This window comes from Microcaecilia unicolor, chromosome 2 (assembly GCF_901765095.1).
Source record: "Microcaecilia unicolor chromosome 2, aMicUni1.1, whole genome shotgun sequence".
NCBI classification, from domain to species: domain Eukaryota; kingdom Metazoa; phylum Chordata; class Amphibia; order Gymnophiona; family Siphonopidae; genus Microcaecilia; species Microcaecilia unicolor.
The window spans coordinates 292616607-292639001 of record NC_044032.1 but is presented as its reverse complement, the minus strand read 5'-3'; the positions used below and the strand labels follow the sequence as shown (position 1 = coordinate 292639001).

The 22395-nt window shown below is 48.6% G+C and overlaps 1 protein-coding gene across 1 annotated transcript in view; it reads left to right on the top strand.

The window, feature by feature from the left end:
* The first annotated feature begins 213 nt into the window (after positions 1–213).
* WNK3 (WNK lysine deficient protein kinase 3) overlaps positions 214–22395 on the top strand; it is a 584725-nt gene continuing 562543 nt past the window's right edge. Inside the window, 1 exon segment of the mRNA XM_030194275.1 lies at positions 214–254. The gene's annotated coding sequence lies outside the window, so the exon portion shown is untranslated.

Here is a 22395-nt window from a genome sequence, read left to right as displayed (position 1 = left end):
AAACTGAAGCTAAGCTGGAAGCTGGAACCAAGGCTGGAAGCAGATGCTGTACAGGACACTGGAACCAGGACAACCTGTTGCAAGGGAAAGAGGCAGAGAGCAGTGACAGCAGATGATGCCAGCAAGGGGCGGATCCGAGCAGCAACAATCCAAATCCAGCCTCCCCCAAACGAGCACGCATAGCTGTCGGCAGCCCAGAGGAGGGAGCAGCACATAAGGCAGAGGGGTGCATCACACAGGACCCCGATGTGGAGGTAAGAGAGCACAGGGACGACCTTGACACCTGTTGATTTTCTGAATCCATAGCTCCTCCATGTTCTCCTATCACTCTCCTTGGGTCCCTGATTCAACCAGTTCCATCTTTTTGCTATTTAAGGATCATCTTGGATTCTTTTCTTTCTTTCCTACCTCAGCTCATTTATCAAAACTCTGTTTTTTCACATTTTGCCAACTGTGGCCCATTCACCACTTCTTTGACCACAACAACTTCCATGCACTCATTCTCTCATTTTTTACTTCATGTCTCGACTATTGCAACATTATCTATGCAGGCTTGCCGCACTCTGACCGGAAAAATTTACAGACTCTCACTCTCCAAAACTCTGTGCTCATCGCAATGATCACATAACTCCTTTGCTGAAATGCCAACACTGGTTACCTGCTGAATACTGAATCATTTATAAAATAGCACTTTTGACTTTCAAAGCTTTCAGAGTTGGCAATCCTGACTACCAGCTCACCATTCCTTACTCACCTGTTAGAGTCCTTCATTCAATCAATGATCATCGAATGGTGTTACCAAGCACCAAAAACTTGTTCATTTATAATCCACTAGATACTGTGCCTTCTTTTTCCTTTCCCCTCACATTTGGAATAATCTGCCCCTTTCTCTTCATAGTGACCCCTCACTTAAGACTTTCAAAGCCAATTTAAAGACCTGGCTCTTCAAATAGCTTTTGGAGAAGCAGCCCCTTTGCTGTGAGATTGTTGGGATCACTCAGTTTGCCTCTGCTCTACTGTTCTTGCTTTTCTATCCTCTCACTTTTTCAGTTTGAATGTTTACCTTTACTATTTTAAATGGAGTTCCTTTACTTTTTGAATTTTTATAGATTGTACACTGCTCTGCTCTGCCTTGGCAGCTAGAGTGGTTTAACAAGTCTTAATAAAGTATAAACTACCTCTTCCAAGTATGTATGAGTCATAATTATGGTATTCATGCCTTCCTACTTTATCCCTCGCATGTAAAGAGTTCAGCTTACTAATGCACTAACACTAATGTAGTGCCTCATAAATAACTTTCCCTAGCAGTCTATACGATAAGGGGCCCCTGACATGGGCTACCCAAAGGCTTTTCTCTCTCCCCAGGCACCCTGCAATAGCAAGAAGAGCAACAGAGGGACATATATTCCAGCTTCTCTGGATCCCAGCTCCTGCCAAACATTAAGGTACTCCACCACTAGAGCGCCCTCAAATTTGAGAGGTGGGAACGAAGAGAATCTCCCTTCAGACCAAGACTCCTCCCCACCCTGCTGTGAGGAAGCTGAGATCCTAGGGCCTCTTCCTGGGGCATTGCACCCAACAGAGGAGACCCTATGTTTAGAACCCAGTCAGGTCTGTACCTGGGATGCAGGAGGGAGAGAATAGACAGAGAAAGACTCACCTCTGGGATCCCAGGACCCATACCTACATCACAGAAAATCTTCTCTCTTGCCCCATCATGCCCTGCTTGGTGGCTCCCCACTGCCCAAAATGGCCACTGCTGCTGCTAGTGGGAAGACCACCCCAGAACACCCAATGAAGAAGAAGCGTTTGAATGTGTGAGGGGAGATGGCCCTGGTTGTCTCCAGCACCAAGAATCATCCAACTACTGCTATCAAGAGAGGGACTACCTACCCTGCAGTGCTTCTAGGAGAAGAGACATACTGGAGCCAAAAACTTCACCAGCCACCTGCTGCTGCAATGTTTGGCAGCATCAGGAAAGTATCTCCAAATTGGAATGGCTCAAGAGTGAGCCTCTTCTTCAAACCATGACGGCTGCCTTCGGCATGCACTCCAGACTACAGCACCTTTCATGGGCAATCCTTTCTGCCCTGGCCACCCCACAGCCTCTTACAAATGCCTTCCTTATGTCCCTATAGTAGCCCTGTACTTCCTTTGCCTCAGGACCTTCTTTTTGGGGGGAGTAATCACAACCTAGAATCAGCCCTTTTGTAGCATACCTATCACTGCTAGGGTGCTAGCCCCCCCCCCCCCATTCCAGGATCCCCAAACCAGGGGATCTGATGAAAATTAGCCTGTCTGCAACATGGGCCAAAGGTACACCTCCAGACACTGCACTCCATCTCCTCCCATCACTGTTTGTCTCTGACCAAAGGAAGGGAAGGAGGGGGATGGGGGAGGAGGAGGAAAACAAAATAAATCACCCTGACTGACAGAGGCCCCATGAGACCACATTGAGCAAAGGTTCACAGGCCAAGATGATACTAATAGGGGGCTCAGCCACTTCTGGGTTCTACCAGGACAAAGGTCCATGGACCAATCCCTGGGAGCTGCACTGGCAGAGAACTTAACCCCAGGGTCACAAGATGTGGACTGTGCTCTGGGGAATAGACCTACCTTGATGAATCCTGCTGCATCAATTCATATCAGTGGCGTAGCCAGACTTAACATTTTGGGTGAGCCCACAGTTAATATGGGTGGGCACTATGGGCCCTTCCTTTCCTATCCCCCCAATCTAAAATGTCAACTTCTACCAAACAGATGCAGATGTGTTTCCATGTGCCCCAATGAAAGGAGAGTTTAGTTTTACTTCCATTTAATTTCAGTATATCCATCTTTATAACACCAGGCTTCCCAAGGCAGATTTCAACAGTTGAGATGAACCCATCAAGAAAGAGGATATCCTCACTGAAATTTGGCCATCTGTATTGTATAGAACAGTGTAGCAAAATTAGCACAAAATACAGTTTATAAGTGCTGTTTCTCTACCAGCTGCAATAACGTTTTAAGCTGTTTTAGTGATATTCAATTGTTATTTCTCCCCTCTTCCTCCCTCAACCTTCTTCCCCTGAGCCTACCTTTAATATGTTTCAAAACTTGGCAGCAGCAGCAGCAATTCACAGGTGCTGCCCTGCAGCCGGCCGACATCTTCTCTCTCTACTGCTCGGCCCGCCCCAGCGGAAACAGGAAGTTACCTCAGAGAGGGCGGGCCACCACAGTAGAGAGAGAATGTCGGGCTGGCAGCAGGGTAGCACCTGTGAATCGCTGCCACCACCCAGCAAGTTTGGAAACATATTAAAGGTATCACTCAGGGGAAGAGGATTGAGGGAGGGAAGAAAGAAAAGAGGATGCCAGTCTGGGGGGGGGGGGGGGGGTGGAGTTGCAGCACCAACGGAAGTGAAAGATGCCGGAGGAGTGCGGCAGACTCAGTGCCTCACACGACCGCCCCTATCAGCGGGACACTTTCCTGCTTTGGCAGGAGTGCGGGAGATGACCCATCAAAGTGGGAGTCTCCTGCTCAATGCGGGAGACTTGGCAGGTCTGTGGGTGGGCCTGAACCAAGGCCCACCCAGGCCCACCTGTAGCTACACCCCTGCAAAGAACGGTGGAGACTGGAGTGTTTTCAGACCCTCATCACTCAGAATGAGGGGTCGCTTCTACATCCTAACCTCCAATCTCTGGCTCTCATGGCTTGGATGTTGAGAGCCTAGAATTCGCTTCTTTGGGTCTTTCGGAGGGTGTCTCCTGAGTCTTGCTGGCTTCCAGGAACGATTCCACTAAGAGGTTATACTCTTTTAAATGGAGGAGGTTTGCTATCTAGTGTGAGAGTAGGGCCTTAGATCCTCTCACTTGACCTACACAGTCCCTGCTTGAGTACCTTCTACACTTGTCAGAGTCTGGTCTCAAGACCAACTCCGTAAGGGTTCACCTTAGTGCAATTAGTGCTTATCATCAACATATGGAAGGTAAGCCTATCTCTGGACAGCCTTTAGTTGTTCGCTTCATGAGAGGTTTGCTTTATCAAAGCCCCATGTCAAAACTCCACCAGTGTCATGGGATCTCAACGTCGTTCTCACCCAGCTGATGAAAACTCCTTTTAAGGCACTGAATTCCTGCCATCTGAAGTACTTGACCTAGAAGGTTGTTTTTTTGGTGGCTGTTACTTCAGCTCGTAGGGTCAGTAAGCTTCAGGCCAACGGTGTACCTAAGGGTGGGCCACCCACCGCCACCTGTCGGTCAACCAGTTTCCTATCCAGTTCACCACTTTTGATCCTAAGTTCAGCCCTCTCAGCTTATTCACGAGTCTTCTGTGGGGGACCGTGTCAAAGGCTTTGCTGAAATCCAAGTAGATTACATCTAGCGCACGTCCTTCATCCAGATTTGTTTGCAGGATTTTCCTTTGGTAAAGCCATGTTGCCTCGGATCCTGTAACCCGTTGGCTTCTAGAAAGCTAACTATCCTTTCTTTCAGCAGCGACTCCTTTATTTTTCCAACCACCAACGTGAGACTTACCGGTCTGTAGTTTCCCACTTCTTCCCTGTCTTCACTTTTATGAAGAGGGACCACATCCGCTCATCTCCAATCCACCAAAACCTCTCCTGTCTCTAAAGATCTATTAAATAAATCTTTAAGTCCTGCCAGGATCTCTCTGAGCTCCCTCAGTATCCTGGGATGTATCCCATCTGGCCCCCATAGTTTTGTCCACCTTGACATTCTCAAGCTGTTTATAAACTATTTATAAAATCTACTATGTTAAGTTTACAAACTGACAAAGGGGCTCAATGGCCAGGTCCCTTTCCCTTGCAGTGACAAAGGGGACAATTTAAATACTTGGGGATTATACTTTCTAGACAACTTAATAGACTATTGGGCTAATTTTTGAAAGAGAAGGGCACCCATCCTCCGACACAAATCGGGAGATGGGATGTCCTTCTCCCAGGGTCGCCCAAATCTGCATAATCGAAAGCCGATTTTGGGCATCTTCAACTGCTTTCCGTCGCGGGGATGACCAAAGTTCCCAGGGGCATGTCAGAAGCATAGCGAAAGCGGGACTGGGGCGTGCTTAACACATGGGCATCCTCAGCCGATAATGGAAAAAAGAAGGGCGTTCCTGACTAACACTTGGCCGACTTTACTTGGTCCTTTTTTTTTAATGACCAAACCACAAAAATGTGTCCTAAATGACCAGTAGACCACTGGAGGGAATCGGGGATGACCTCCCCCTATTCCCCCAGTGGTCACTAACCCCCTCCCACCCTAAAACAAAATGTTAAATATTTTTTCCAGCCTCTATGCCAGCCTCAAATATCATACCCAGCTCCATGACAGCAGTATGCAGGTCCCTGGAGCAGTTTTAGTGGGTACTGCAGTGCACTTCAGGCAGACGGACCCAGGCCCATCCTCCCCACCTGTTAAACTTGTGATGGTAAATGTGAGCCCTCCAAAACCCACCACAAACCCACTGTACCCACATCTAGGTGCCCCCCTTTATCCCTAAGGGCTATGGTAGTGGTGTAGTTGTGGGGAGTAGGTTTGGAGGGGGGTTGGGGGGCTCAGCACACAAGGTAAGGGAGCTATGCACCTGGGAGCTTTTTCTGAAGTCCACTACAGTGCCCCCTAGGGTGCCCGGTTGGTGTCCTGGCATGTCAGGGGGACCAGTGCACTGCAAATGCTGGCTCCTCCCATGACCAAAGGGCTTGGATTTGGTCGTTTCTGAATGGGCGTCCTCGGATTCCAATATGGCCGAAAATCGGGGACGACCATCTCTAGGAACGACCATCTCTAAGGTCGACCTAAATGTGGAGATTTGGGCGTCCCTGACCGTATTATTGAAACAAAAGATGGCGGCCCATCTTGTTTCAATAATACGGGTATCCCCGCCCATTTGCGGGGACGTCCTGTGAGGACGCCCTCAGGAAAACTTGGGCGCCCCATTCGATTATGCCCCTCCACGGGGCTCATTTTTGAAAGAGAAAAACATCTACAAAGTGGCATAAAGCAACATTTGGATGTTTTTCTCACAAAAACGTCCAAATCAATATTTTTGAAACCTATTTTTTAGACGTTTTTCTATGCTGTTCGTCTGCAGTGCATCCAAATCTCAAGGGGGTGTGGTGGGTGTTCCTAAAACTTAGATGTTTTTCAGCCATAATGGAACAAAACAAACCTAAAACTAAGACGTTTTGAGTTAGACCTGTTTTTATAACGAACAGGGCACAATAAAGTGCCCCAAAGGACCAGATGACCACTGGCGGGAATCAGGGATGACCCCCCAATACCCCCCGAGTGTTCACTGACCTCCTCCCATCTCCCAAAAATGTGAATAAAAATATTACAAGTCAGACTTAGCAGCCTTTATGACAGCCTCAGATGTTATAGCTAGGTTTATTAGAGCAGCATGCAGGTCCCTGGAGTAGTGTAGTGGTTGGTGCAGTCACAGTGCATTATGGAGTGGGGGATTCAGGTCCCTATCTCCCTCTACCTGTTACACTCGTGGTGGAAACTGTGACCCCATATAGCTCCATGGTGCGTCCGCACCTTGAGTATTGCATTCGGTTCTGGTAACCATATCTCAAAAAAGATATAGTGGAATTAGAAAAGGTTCAAACAGCAGCAACTAACTACCGTCCAGTAGCATCTATCCCGTTGGTGGTCAAACTGATGGAAAGAATGGTAACCAAACAACTTACATATTACATAAACAAATTCTCAATATTACACGAATCACAGTCAGGCTTTCGCCCCCTCCACAGCACGGAAACAGTATTACTCACTCTTCTAGCCAAATTCAAGCAGGAAATAGCAACAGGCAAAAGCATCCTTCTCCTCCAATTCGACATGTCTAGTGCATTCGACATGGTAAACCATAATATATTAATAAGATTACTAGATAAGTTCAGGATTGGTGGAAACATACTTAACTGGATCAAGGGCTTCCTAATCACAAGAACATATCAAGTAAAATCAAATTCAAACATATCATCACCGTGGAAAGCAGACTGTGGAGTACCGCAAGGATCACCGCTATCACCGATCCTATTCAACTTAATGATGACCCCACTTGCCAAGTCCTTATCCAACCATGGCCTTAACCCTTTCATATATGCAGATGATGTCACAATGTACATTCCTTACAAAACCAAACTGACAGAAATCACCAATGAAATCAAGCTCGGCCTGAACATCATGGATTCATGGGCAAATGCATTTCAACTAAAACTCAATAAAGAAAAAAAAAATTCATTGTCTCATCCTCTCATCCCAACACAGCGCGGACATCCCCACAAGTATCAACACCCCAGATCACACCCTTCCTATCTCAGACAGCTTGAAAATCCTTGGCATTACAATGGACCTTAACTTAACACTACAGAGCCAAGTGGCATCCACAACAAAGAAAATGTTCCACTTAATGTGGAAACTCAAACGTGTGAAGCAATTCTTCCCGAGGGAAACATTTCGCAACCAGATACGATCAATGGTACTAAGCCACTGAGATTACTGCAATGGAATTTATGCAGGATGTAAAGAACAAACCTTAAAGAAATTTCAGACCACTCAAAACACGGCAGCTAGGCTTATATTTGGTAAAACGCGATTTGAAAGCGCAAAGCTCCTCCGCAAAAAACTACACTGGCTCCCAATCAAAGAACGGATCGCCTTCAAAATCTGCACCCTGGTTCACAAAATCATCTACGGAGAAGCCCCGAGTTACATGACAGACTTGATCGACTTCCCAATTAGAAATTCATCTGAATCAACACGATCTTATCTAAATCTGCACTACCCAAGCTGCAAAGGACTTAAATACAAAACAACATACGCATCTAGTTTTTCCTACATAAGCACAAAACTGTGGAACGCATTACCAAAAGCCTTGAAAACGAAGTATGACCACTTAAAAGTCTGGAAATCACTAAAAGCCAACCTGTTTAAAAAGGCATACCCTACCAATCCAACTTAAATGCCTAATCTCTGCAACACAACCAAACTAAAGCATGTAATGGACATAACACAACTCTTCCATTCTCCAATTCCCTAATGTGGCTGTGCCACATGAACTTGATCTTACCACAACATCACCCTGTATTTCTTCACACCGGAGCCTGCAAAGGCCTCTCCGGTACTATGTAAGCCACATTGAGCCTACAAATAGGTGGGGAAATGTGGGATACAAATGTAACAAATAAATAAACCAAAATAATAAAGGGGATGGAACTCTTCTCATATGAGGAAAGGCTAAAGAGGTTAGGGCTCTTCAGCTTGGAAAAGAGACGGATGAGAGAAGATATGATTGAGGTCTACCAAATCCTGAGTGGTGTAGAACGAGTAGAAGTAAATCGATTTTTTACTCGTTCCAAAAGTACAAAGACTAGGGGGCACTCAAGGAAGTTACATGGAAATACTTTTAAAACAAATAGGAGGAAATATTTTTTCACTGAATGAATAGTTAAGCTCTGGAACTCTTTGCCAGAGGATGTGGTAACGGCAGTTAGCATATCTGGGTTTAAAAAAGGTTTGGACAAATTCCTGGAGGAAAAGTCCATAGTCTGCTATTGAGGCAGACATGGGAAGCAACTGCTTGCCCTGGGATTTGTAGCATGGAGTGTTGCCATGATTTAGGTTTCTGCCAGGTACTTATGACCTGGCTTGGCCACTATTTGGAAAACAGGATACTGGGCTAGATGGTCCATTGGTCTGACCCTGTATGGCTACTCTTATGTTCTATTCACTGGTAAATGAACGCTATTAACAGTGAATCAGTGTTTGTTCTCCATTCATTAATTCATTCAATCAATCAATCAATCAATCAATCAATCAATCAATCAATCAGTCTAGTCACAAATTCCAGACCATCAACTTTGGTTAGCATTCATACACTTCAAGTTGACAAATACAATATTACTCTTCTTCATTGACAGAGCAATGTAAACATAATCTCATTATTATTTATAACTCCACTGACAAACAGTACTCTCAATAGATTCACTTTAGCAGAAAGGCTTGTCAGCTTATCTTACATTTAACTTTTACAGTTTTGACATTCTGCCATTGCCCAGTCACACAACTTATTCAATCATTAACTTTAATCATAAGAGTCTTTAAAATCCACATTGTCTGTACGTCTCTCTCTTTCTCTCTCAGCTGTTTTCCGTCAGCCAGCACTTCATAAAAATATTCCTTTCACCACTTTCTCATTCTCATCTATATAATAATTCATACACAAATGTTTGTTAATGTCCTTTAAACAAACAGACTATATACCCACCCTATGGTAATGTGGGTGTAGTGGCGGCATTGAGCTTCTACAGAAACCAAGATAAAGGTCAACCAAAAATCTATTGTTTTAACCAAAAGTTGTTACTGCAAAAGCTGGCTGTCTTGCAATTAAAGTCTCTTGTATAGCAGTCAAAAAGTCCTCCCCGGGTTGACGTTTGGCTAAGCTCAAACCAAGTGAGCAGCAGCTCAAAGACGGCCTTTACACAGGATCAGGATTATCATGAAAATGACTGTTCCTACCTTGGCAATCTTCTATTCTTTTGCACTCCAGTCCTTCCCAGGAATCCCCTGGAAAACCCTTCCTCCCTGTTCTGTTCCCACTCTAGGAATTTTAACTCTGTCTCTGCCTGAGTCCCTCCTGGCTAGGCAGGCTCCTACTACTTCTTTTAATGTGGCCCACTGAAGGAGTACCATTAAGGAACCTTGGGCCTACTCCAGACACTCCATCACATACCCCAACTGCCAAACAAACATTCGTGGAATATTAATGTCCCTGCTTCTGTCTTGCAGCAGCCAGAAGATTGCTCACGCCAGTGCAATCCTCTGTGCTGAGCTCCCTAGCACTCTCTCTCTCTTTCCCTACATTCCCCAGTGCTTGCCTCTATTTTTGCCACCCCTTACAGCTTCTCCAGGGCTGCTAAGGGTGTGCTTGACTGTACAGGCCAGCCCTCTTTCATGCATATGCTGGCAACATTCCAACCCATGGCACTTACAAGTGCTGTGTTCCGACGCATTGAGTGCCTGCCTTCATGCAACTAGCCCAAACAGGCCCAAGCACCAACTAGGCCCGGAGTGCTGCTTTTTGCATAGCCACAGTCACTTCCAGGTTCATGGTTGAGCAACCCTGCCCACTCTCACTGCCAGCATGCTGCTTTCCTCTGGCACTGGTAACTCCTAACTCACAGCTTGACTCTAGCCAGGCTCTGGGCTACTTCACTAGCAGCCAGCTATCATATAACAGGACCCAACAATCCCAGAACTACTACTACTTAACATTTCTAGAGCGCTACTAGGGTTACGCAGTGCTGTACAGTTTAACAACGAAGGACAGTCCCTGCTCGAAGGAGCTTACAATCTAAAGGACGAAATGTCAAGTTGGGGCAGTCAAGATTTCCTGAATAGAGGTGTAGTGGTTAGGTGCCGAAGGCGACATTGAAGAGGTGGGCTTTGAGCAAGGATTTGAAGATGGGCAGGGAGGGGGCCTGGCATATGGGCTCAGGGAGTTTATTCCAAGCATGGGGTGAGGCGAGGCAGAAAGGGCGGAGCCTGAAGTTGGCGGTGGTGGAGAAGGGTACTGAAAGGAGGGATTTGTCTTGAGAGCGGAGGTTACGGGTAGGAACGTAAGGGGAGATGAGGGTAGAGAGGTAAGGAGGGGCTGCAGATCGAGTGCATTTGTAGGTTAGTAGGAGAAGCTTGAACTGTATGCGGTACCTGATCGGAAGCCAGAGAAGTGACTTGAGGAGAGAGGTGATATGAGTATATCGGTCCAGGCGGAAGATAAGATGTGCAGCCGAGTTCTGAACGGACTGAAGGGGGGATAGATGGCTAAGTGGGAGGCCAGCAAGGAGTAGGTTGCAGTAGTCAAGGCGAGAGGTAATGAGAGAGTGGACGAGAGTTCGGGTGGTGTGCTCAGAGAGGAAAGGGTAAATGTTGCTAATGTTATAGAGGAAGAAGCAACAGGTCTTGGCTATCTGCTGGATATGCGCAGAGAAGGAGAGGGAGGAGTTGAAGATGACTCAGAGGTTGCGGTCAGATGAGACAGGGACGATGAGGGTGTTAGCAACTGAGATAGAGAGTGGAGGGAGAGGGGAAGTGGGTTTGGGTGGGAAGACAATAAGCTGGGTCTTGGCCATGTTCAGTTTCAGGTGGCGGTTGGACATCCAGGCAGCAATGTCGGATAAGCAAGCCGATACTTTGGCCTGGGTTTCGGCAGTGATGTCCGGTGTGGAGAGGTAAAGCTGGGTGTCGTCAGCATAAAGATGATATTGGAAACCATGAGATGAGATCAGGGAGCCCAAGGAAGAGGTGTAGATTGAAAAAAGAAGGGGTCCAAGGACAGATCCCTGAGGAACTCCAACAGAGAGCGGGATGGGGTTGGAGGAAGAACCATGAGAGTGTACTCTGAAGGTACGGTGGGAGAGATAAGAGAAGAACCAGGAGAGGACAGAGCCCTGGAACCCAAATGAGGACAGTGTGGCAAGAAGTAAATTGTGATTGACAGTGTCAAAAGCGGCGGATAGGTCGAGGAGGATGAGGATGGAGTAGTGACCTTTGGATTTGGCAAGGAACAGGTCATTACAGACTTTAGATAGTGCTGTTTCTGTCGAGTGTAGGGGGCGAAAGCCAGATTGAAGGGGATCGAGGACGGCATGAGAGGAGAGAAAATCAAGGCAAAGGCTGTGAACGGCGCATTCAAGTATCTTGGAGAGGAAGGGTAGGAGGGAAATGGGGCGGTAGTTGGAGGGACAGGTAGGGTCAAGTGATGTTTTTTTGAGGAGTGGTGTGACTACAGAATGCTTGATTTCTGCCTCCAGATGAGCACTTTTATTATTATTATTATTATACCTTATTTACACTATGATCTCTCAAGAAAAATGGCCAAGAAGCCTGGAGAACAGGCAAATCAGAGGGAGTAACAACACACAAGGTCGTCGAGTGAGAAGATTGATTCAGGCCACAGATGGAACAGACAATGCAAACTCAAAAGTCATAAGTACATAAGTATTGCCATACTGGGACAGATCAAAGGTCCATCAAGCCCAGCATCCTGTTTCCAACAGTGGCCAATCCAGGTCACAAATACCTGGCAAGATCCCAAAAAAGTACAATTTAATAATGGTCTATGGACTTTTCCTTTAGGAAGCCAGCCAAACCTTTTTTAAACTCTGCTACGCTAACCACCTTTACCACATTCTCCGGCAACAAATTCCAGAGTTTAATTACATGTTGACAAGTAGAAGTGAACAATGATTTATTCGTGATCCGACATGACCCATGTTTCGGCCTGCATCTGCATCAGGAGCCAGTCAAAATCAGGATGTCTGACAGTATGGTCCTTCTCTACAACAATCACAATATATGAAAATGCTCTCCTTTTGATTTAGGCAAATCACTATTGCTTTTCGGAGCTGCGGAGAGAATTACTTAAGCATTCTCATGTATTGTGATTGTTGTAGAGAGGGGCCACACTGTCAGATATCCTGATTTTGACTGACCCCTGATGCAGGTGCAAGCTGAAACACCGGCCGTGTCAGGTCAAAAATAAATCATTGTTCCCTTCGACTTCTGAGTCTGTGTTGTCTGTTCCATCTGTGGCCTGATTCACTCAAGAAGCCTGGAGGACAAATATGAATCTCCTGTAGAGAACTGAAACGAGACTCTTCAGTGGTCATCGGAAGAGTATGTAGAATTAAATGATCATGAGAAGACTCATTCCAATATTCTTAAGGATGCATGAAAGTTTTCATGAGAGGGAGTCTTATTTAGATGGCCTCCATAAGAAAGACTTTAATCAGTTTTATGTAGAGAACTTGGTCTGTTGCAGAAAGAGCATAACACCATTGGGAATCAAATAATATATTAAAATATGTAATGAGTTAGGAATATAATTGATGCAACGGAGATTGACAAGACAGAGTTCTTGATACACCTTGCTAAAAGAGATTTTCCAAATCCCTAGCTGAGATTGCTTTAAAATTATTTTTGTTTTGATAAAGGGTATGATACATACCTGTAGCAGTTGTTCTCCGAGGACAGCAGGCTGATTGTTCTCACGACTGGGTGACGTCCGCGGCAGCCCCCACCAACCGGAAATAAGCTTCGCGGGACGGTCGACACGCAGGGCACGCCCACCGCGCATGCGCGGCCGTCTTCCCGCCCGTGCGCGACCGCTCCCGCAAAAAATATGAAATACACAACTCCAAAGGGGAGGAGGGAGGGAAGGTGAGAACAATCAGCCTGCTGTCCTCGGAGAACAACTGCTACAGGTATGTATCATACCCTTTCTCCGAGGACAAGCAGGCTGCTTGTTCTCACGACTGGGGTATCCCTAGCTCTCAGGCTCACTCAAAACAAGAACCCAGGTCAATTGAACCTCGCAACGGCGAGGAAACAACAGAAATTGACCTACGAAGAACAACTAACTGAGAGTGCAGCCTGACCAGAATAAATTCGGGTCCTGGAGGGTGGAGTTGGATTTACACCCCAAACAGATTCTGCAGCACCGACTGCCCGAACCGACTGTCGCGTCGGGTATCCTGCTGGAGGCAGTAATGTGATGTGAATGTGTGGACAGATGACCACGTCGCAGCCTTGCAAATCTCTTCAATAGTGGCTGACTTCAAGTGGGCCACTGACGCTGCCATGGCTCTAACACTATGAGCCGTGACATGACCCTCAAGAGTCAGCCCAGCCTGGGCGTAAGTGAAGGAAATGCAATCTGCTAGCCAATTGGAGATGGTGCGTTTCCCGACAGCGACCCCTAGCCTGTTAGGGTCGAAAGAAACAAACAATTGGGCGGACTGTCTGTGGGGCTGTGTCCGCTCCAAGTAGAAGGCCAATGCTCTCTTGCAGTCCAATGTGTGCAACTGACGTTCAGCAGGGCGGGTATGCGGCCTGGGGAAGAATGTTGGCAAGACAATTGACTGGTTAAGATGGAACTCCGACACCACCTTCGGCAGGAACTTTGGGTGGGTGCGGAGCACTACTCTGTTGTGATGAAATTTGGTATATGGAGCATGAGCTACTAGGGCTTGAAGCTCACTGACCCTACGAGCTGAAGTAACTGCCACCAAGAAAATGACCTTCCAGGTCAAGTACTTCAGATGGCAGGTATTCAGTGGCTCAAAAGGAGGTTTCATCAGCTGGGTGAGGACGACGTTGAGATCCCATGACACAGCAGGAGGCTTGATAGGGGGCTTTGACAAAAGCAAGCCTCTCATGAATCGAACGACTAAAGGCTCTCCAGAGATGGCTTTTCCTTCCACACGATAATGGTAAGCACTAATCGCACTAAGGTGATTCCTTACTGAGTTGGTCTTGAGGCCAGACTCTGATAAGTGCAGAAGGTATTCAAGCAGGTTCTGTGCAGGGCAAGAACGAGGTTCTAGGGCCATGCTCTCACACCACACGACAAACCTCCTCCACTTGAAAAAGTAACTCTTTTTAGTGGAATCCTTCCTAGAGGCAAGCAAGACCCGGGAGACACCCTCAGACAGACCCAACGCAGTGAAGTCTACGCCCTCAACATCCAGGCCGTGAGAGCCAGAGACTGGAGGTTGGGGTGCAGCAACGCTCCGTCGTTCTGCGAAATGAGAGTCGGAAAACACTCCAATCTCCACGGTTCTTCGGAGGACAACTCCAGAAGAAGAGGGAACCAGATCTGGCGGGGCCAAAAGGGCGCGATCAGAATCATGGTGCCGCGGTCTTGCTTGAGCTTCAGTAAGGTCTTCCCCACCAAAGGTATGGGAGGATAAGCATACAGGAGGCCGGTCCCCCAATGGAGGAGAAAGGCATCCGACGCTAGCCTGCCGTGTGCCTGAAGTCTGGAACAGAACAGAGGCAGCTTGTGGTTGGTCTGAGAGGCGAAAAGGTCCACCGAGGGGGTGCCCCACGCTCGGAAGATCTTGCGTACCACTCTGGCATGGAGCGACCACTCGTGCGGTTGCATGACTCTGCTCAGTCTGTCGGCCAGACTGTTGTTTACGCCTGCCAGGTACGTGGCTTGGAGGAGCATGCCGAACCGACACGCCCAACGCCACATCCCGACGGCCTCCTGGCACAGGGGGCGAGATCCGGTGCCCCCCTGCTTGTTGACGTAATACATTGCAACCTGATTGTCTGTCCGAATTTGGATAATTTGACAGGACAGCCGATCTCTGAAAGCCTTCAGTGCGTTCCAGATCGCTCGGAGCTCCAGGAGGTTGATCTGCAGATCCTTTTCCTGGAGGGACCACAGACCCTGAGTGTGGAGCCCATCGACATGGGCTCCCCACCCCAGGCGAGATGCATCCGTCGTCAGCACTTTCGTGGGCTGCGGAATTTGGAATGGACGTCCCAGGGTCAAAGTGGTCCGGATGGTCCACCAGAGCAGTGAAGTGCGGCAACTGGTGGAGAGGCGGATGACATCTTCTAGATTCCCGGTGGCTTGAAACCACTGGGAAGCTAGGGTCCATTGAGCAGATCTCATGTGAAGACGAGCCATGGGAGTCACATGAACTGTGGAGGCCATATGACCCAGAAGTCTCAACATCTGCCGAGCTGTGACCTGCTGAGACGCTCTGGTCTGCGAAGCCAGGGCCAAGAGATTGGTAGCCCTCGCTTCGGGAAGGTAGGCCTGAGCCGTCTGGGTATTCAGCAGCGCTCCTATGAATTCCAGAGACTGAGTAGGCTGGAGATGGGACTTTGGGTAATTTATCACAAACCCCAGCAGCTCCAGAAGTTGAATAGTGCACTGCATGGACCGGAGGGCTCCTGCCTCCGAGGTGCTCTTGACCAGCCAATCGTCGAGATATGGGAACACGTGCACTCCCAGCTTGCGTAGATACGCCGCCACCACCACGAGGCACTTTGTAAACACTCGTGGGGCAGAGGCGAGCCCAAAGGGCAGCACACAATACTGAAAGTGCCGTGCGCCCAGGCGGAATCTGAGATACTGTCTGTGAGCTGGCAGTATCGGGATGTGAGTGTATGCGTCCTTTAAATCCAGGGAACATAGCCAATCGTTTTTCTGAATCATTGGCAGAAGGGTGCCCAAGGAAAGCATCCTGAACTTTTCTTTGACCAGGAATTTGTTCAGGTCTCTCAGGTCTAGGATGGGACGCATCCCCCCTGTTTTCTTTTCCACAAGGAAGTACCTGGAATAGAATCCCTGCCCTTCCTGCCCGGGTGGTACGGGCTCGACCGCATTGGCGCTGAGAAGGGCGGAGAGTTCCTCTGCAAGTACCTGCTTGTGAAGGGAGCTGAAAGACTGAGCTCCCGAAGGACAATTTGGAGGCAGGGAGGCCAAATTCAGGGCGTATCCGCACCGCACTATTTGGAGAACCCACTGGTCGGAGGTTATGAGAGGCCACCTTTGGTGAAAAAATTTTAACCTCCCTCCGACCGGCAGATCGTCCGGTACGGACACTTGTAGGGCGGCTATGTTCCCGTGGATCCAGTCAAAAGCCCGTCCCCGGCTTTTGCTGTGGAGGCGCAGGGGGCTGCTTAGGCGCACGCTGTTGACGAGAACGAGCGCGCTGGGGCTGTCCCTGTGCCTGGCGAGGCCTTCGGGCCGGCTGGTTGTACCTACGCTTTGCAAAAGAATAGGGTGCAGCCTGCCGTGCCCGGGAAAAACGCCCACCCGTGGGGGCGGGTGCTGAAGGCGCCCGGTGGGAGAGCTTGTCGAGAGCGGTTTCCCGCTGATGCAGTTGGTCCACCATCTGCTCGACCTTCTCACCGAAAATGTTATCCCCCCGGCAAGGGACGTCAGCCAGTCTCTGCTGGGTGCGGTTGTCCAGGTCAGAGGCACGCAGCCATGAGAGCCTGCGCATCACTATACCTTGGGCCGCAGCACGAGATGCCACGTCACAGGTGTCAAAAATCCCCCTGGACAGGAACTTTCTGCACGCCTTCAGCTGCCTGACCACCTCCTGATAAGGCCTGGACTGCTCCGGCGGGAGCTTATCGACCAGGTCCGCCAGCTGTTGCACATTGGTCCGCATGTGGATGCTCATATAGAGCAGGTAAGATTGGATGCGGGTCACGAGCATGGAGGATTGGTAGGCCTTCCTCCCAAATGAGTCCAGAGTGCGAGACTCCCGCCCCGGGGGCGCCGAGGCGGTATCCCTCGAACTCCGTGCCCTCTTGAGAGCAGAATCCACGACCGCTGAGTCATGGGGCAACTGGGGCCGCATGAGCTCTGGGTCAGAGTGGATCCTGTACTGGGACTCTGCTTTCTTGGGAATGGTGGGATTAGTTAGTGGTCGCACCCAGTTCCGGAGCAGCGTCTCCTTCAGGACATTGTGCAGCGGTACCGTGGAGGACTCTCTAGGTGGTGATGGATAGTCGAGGACCTCGAGCATCTCGGCCCTCGGCTCTTCCACAGAGACCACGGGAAAGGGAATGCTTATAGACATATCCCGCACAAAGGAGGCAAAGGAGAGACTCTCAGGAGGTGAGAGCTTCCTCTCCGGTGACGGCGTGGGGTCCGAGGGAAGGCCCGTAGACTCCTCTGAGGAGAAATATCTCGGGTCCTCCTCTTCCCCCCACGAGTCCTCATCCTCGGTATCGGACATTAGCTCATGTAGCTGCGTCCGGTACCGGGCCCGGCTCGACGTCGAGGCACCGAGGTCTCGGTGTTGTCGAGCGGTGGACTCCCGCGCCGGCGGGGACGGAGCTCCCTCCATCGACGTCGACGGGGACTCCACCTGCGTGGCTGTCGAGACCGGCACCGCAAGCGGCGGCGGTGTCGACTGCCCCGGCGCCGGGCTAGAGCTCGCCGGCGCCACAGTCATCGGCGCCGAGGGCGCAAGCACCCCCGGCGCCGGCACAGCCTGGCGCATCAGCCCTTCCAGGATCCCCGGAAGGATGGCTCTGAGGCACTCGTCCAGGCCCGCTGCCGGGAAAGGCGGTGGGGCCGGTAAGGGTGTCGGTGCCGGAAGCTGCTGGGGGCCAGGAGACGGCACCGAGGTGCCGGAACCCCGACGCGTCGGTACCTCCACCACCGACGGAGATCTCTCCTCTCTGCGATGACGCTTCGGCGTCGACTCCTCTTCAGGGTGCACCGAGGGCTCCCGGTGACGGCGCTTCTTGTCTTTTTTCCGGTGCACGTCACCGGTGCCGGAGGGCATGGAGGAGGAGGAGGTCGATCCCCCTCGGTCTCGGGGTACCGGGTCCGACAGGGTTCGGTCCCGTGGCTCACGAGTTGAGGGAGTGACCGGGGCCGACTGCCCACGCGGTCTCTCTACCCCACTCTCGCCGGCGGACCGGCGGGCCGACGGGACCTGTTCTCCTGGGGTCGCTGCCATCGGTGCCGATGTCTCGGGCATCGATACCGGTACCGAAGAACCGGTCTTCGATACCGATGCCGTCGAGGTCGACGTCGAGGGGCCGGCGCAAGTTCCAAAAAGACGGTCCCGCAGAACTTGCCTCGCAACCTGAGTCCGTTTCCGGAGACCGAGACACAAAACGCACGACTTGAGATTGTGCTCCGGCCCGAGGCACTGGAGGCACCAAGCGTGGGTGTCGGTCTGCGAGATCGGCCGGCCGCAGCGACCACACTTTTTAAATCCACTCGGGACCTTCGAGGACATCGACGGAAAAAATCGCGTCGGCGAAGTCAAAGTCGGCAATGGTGGCTAAAATCACACCACGAAAACTGAAACCGACCGAGCGGCCACTAGGCCGCAACGAGGCGTCCCCGCTAGAAAGCGAGGGAAAAGAAGGAGCGCGTGCTCCACACGCGCAAAATTCTTTTTTTTTTTTTTTTTTTTTTTAATAAAAGAGAAAGAAGAAGAAGAAGAGGCCGAACAGGCCAAAAGCGACGATCCGCGTAAACGCGGGTCGAAAAAATCCGGCGGCTGAAACGAGAGAGAGGGGAAAACACAACTCTCTCAGTCGCGGAAAAAAAGTAACTGGCGGGAGCGGTCGCGCACGGGCGGGAAGACGGCCGCGCATGCGCGGTGGGCGTGCCCTGCGTGTCGACCGTCCCGCGAAGCTTATTTCCGGTTGGTGGGGGCTGCCGCGGACGTCACCCAGTCGTGAGAACAAGCAGCCTGCTTGTCCTCGGAGAAGACTTTTTACCAGCAAATAAAGGGTATTGCTATGGGCTGTACCATGGCACTCTCCATTGCCAATATCTACATGGCCAAATTTGAAAAAGTTTTTTCTAATGTGAATCAGTACAGTAATCAGTTTGGGATCTAGAAAATATACATTGATGATGTTTTTATAATTTGGAAGGGGACAGAAAATGATCTTTTTGCTTTCCATGCTTGGATTAACACTAGTTTAAACCGCAATTTGAAGTTCCAATTGAATTATAGTAGAGATAGGATAGCTTTTCTTGCTATTTTGATTGTTTTAAAGAATGGTAAGTTAGTGACTGACATATCGAAAACCAACTGATGTGAACAAATTACTGTATTATGACAGCTATCATAGTAGAGCTTTAAAAGGAAATTTGCCATACAGCCAATTTTTAAGAGTGAAACACCTATGTCCTGATAATGCTACATATATGAAAGACAAGTAATATACTTAAAAGTCCAGATTTCTTGATAGAGGATACTCCATGAGATGTGTTAATGATGGTTATAGGAGAGCAAGACTTAAGGAGAGAGATGAATTCCTCAAGAAATCTGAAAAATATATAGACCGCAAAATTGTTTGTACTTTAGAGTTCAACTACATATTTAATTACATGATTAACATTTTAAGGAAATATTGGCACTTGATTACATCAGTGGATACATTTTCTGATAAGGAGTTGATGGTTGCATATAGGAGAAGTAGGAATTTGAAGGATGCTCTTGTTTCATCAGCATTTGCAATAATTTAAGATCAGGAGTGAAAATACTGCAGGGACATTATCCATGTGGGAATTGTTCGGTTTGCCATGTTAATAAAACTGTCAGATGGATCTATTCTGCATCCAATCACTGGCGAAGAGTATGTACTGAAGCATTTTTCAAACTGCAAAACAGAAAACGTAATTTATGCCTACTATTGTCCATGTAAACTCATATAGATTGGTAAGACTAAGCGGGCTTTGAATAAGAGACTGCTAGAGCATCACAGTGTTCTTAATAGAGAAGTTATAGACAAACCTTTGGTTGAACATTCTATAAAAATGAAACAAATTTGAAAACTTAAATTTGTTTGTATTACAAAGACCTACCATCCCCTGGAGAGGAGGAGATGTTTACAAATTGTTGGTAAGGATTGAACAGATCTTTGAATTCAGAACTGAGTCCTTCTGGTTTAAATAAGGAGCTTTATCTTTTTGCTTGTCGCTGATATGCAAAATTTTAATTTGCTGGTTTTTGATATATGTACACTTGTTTTATTCATCCCTGCTTGTTGTTTATTCTGTCCTTCTATTTTACTCCCTTCCCCCTTTTTATTCATCTACGACCTCTTTATCTCTCGTACTCTCCATCTGCTTGTCCTGAGACTTGGCTTTACCCTGAAGACTGTACTTCGGCCGTGGCCCTGTGTCATGGTGGTTACCTTTTCTCCCATACTCCTCACCCGGCTGGCCATAGAGGTGGTGTCAGGGTATTACTCTCCCAGCCTCCTGTAGATTTCAACCTCTTCTTCCACCTCAGTCTCACTGTTTTTCTTCCTCTGAAGTCCACTCCATCTGTCTATTCACTCCTCTGCCTCTCCGAGTAGCAGTCATTTATCGACCCCCTGATAAGTTCCTTTCTCACTGACTTTGACGCCTGGCTTTCCTTCTTTCCAGTGGCGTAGCCAGACTGCCAATTTTGGGTGGGCCTGAACCCAAAGTGGGTGGGCACAAAATTTTCTCTCTACCCCCCTCCCCCAGCAAAATGTAGTCACACTCAGATACATTTGTCACACAGGGTAAAGTGCTGCTTTTCAGTGCATCAGATTTCAGACAATTTATTTAATAGCCTAACATCCTTTTCAATGAGCTTTCAGAGGCCAAAACCTCCTGCCTAAGGTCAGTATAATGCTGTTACTGTATCCTCTCCTGACCTAAGGAAGGAAGTATTGGTCTCTGAAACTTTATTAACACCATATTACTTTATCCTAAATTAAAAGTAAAATTATTTTCTTTACCTTTGTTGTACGGCCATTTACTTTTTCTCATTGTGTTGCTCCCAGTCTCTAGATTCTGCTTTCCTTCGTTTTCGCTTAACTCTTCTGCCAGGGATTCCTTGCCATTTGTCATTTTTCTCTCCTTTTTCTTTGCTTTCTTCAATATTTTTCTGCCTCTCTCTCTCTGTCCAGATTTAATTCATTCTTACTATCCATTCTTTAATTTCCTTCATCTACTTATGGCTTTTCATCTTTTTCTCATCCTTGTTCTCCCCATGCCCCTTCCTCTTATTCTCCAATCTTTCACTACTCCCCCTTTCCATGCAGCAGCTCTCCTCTTTCTCTTCCCATCCTTCCAGTGTCTCCCCTCTCTCTCCTCATCCTTCCAAGTCTCCCCTCTTTCTTTCTGCATCCTTCCATCCAGTGTCATCTCTTTCTCCCTACCCTTCCATCCAGCGTCTTCCCTCTTTCTCTCCCCATCCTTCTACCCATCTCTCCTGATCCTTCCATCTAATGTCTCTCTCCCTCCTTCTAACCAGTGTCTATCTCTCTACCCTTTTCTGTTCAGTGTCCCTTCTCTCTCCACATCCTTCCAGTCTCTCCCCTTTCATCCATCTCCCCTCTTTCTCTCCCCATCCTTCCATCCAGTGTCTCTCTCCCCATCCATCCGTTTTCCCTTTTTCTCTGCCATTCTTCCATCCGTTTTCCCTCTTTCTCTGCCATCATTCCGTCTGTTTTCCCTTTCTCTCCCCATCCTTCCGTTTTTCCTCTTTCTCTGCCATCCTTCCGTCTGTTTTCCCTCTAACATCCTTCCGTCTGTTTTCCCTCTTTCTCTCCCAATCCTTCCGTTTTCCCTCTTTCTCTCCTCATCCTTCCGTTTTCCCTCTTTCTCTGCCATCCTTCCATCTGTATTCCCTCTTTCTCTCCCCATCCTTCCGTTTTCCCTCTTTCTCTGCCATCCTTCCATCTGTATTCCCTCTTTCTCTCCCCATCCTTCCGTTTTCCCTCTTTCTCTGCCATCCTCCTATCTGTTTTCCCTCTCTCTCCCCATCCTTCTGTTTTCCCTCTTTCTCCCCAGTCCCCATCCTGCCATCCGTTTTCCCTCTTTCTCCCCAGTCCCCATTCTGCCATCCATTTTCCCTCTTTCTCTCCCCATCCTTCCGTTTTCCCTCTTTCTCCCCAGTCCCCATCCTGCCATCCGTTTTCCCTCTCCCGATTCAGGCCCACCCGATTCAGGCCCGCCAGCCCAGCTACAAAAAGAAGAAGCGCTCAGCTGAATGAGCTGAGCGCCACCACCAACGCTAACGACGAGAAAAAAATGTTTAAAAAAAAAAGCGCAGCACTGCAGGCAGC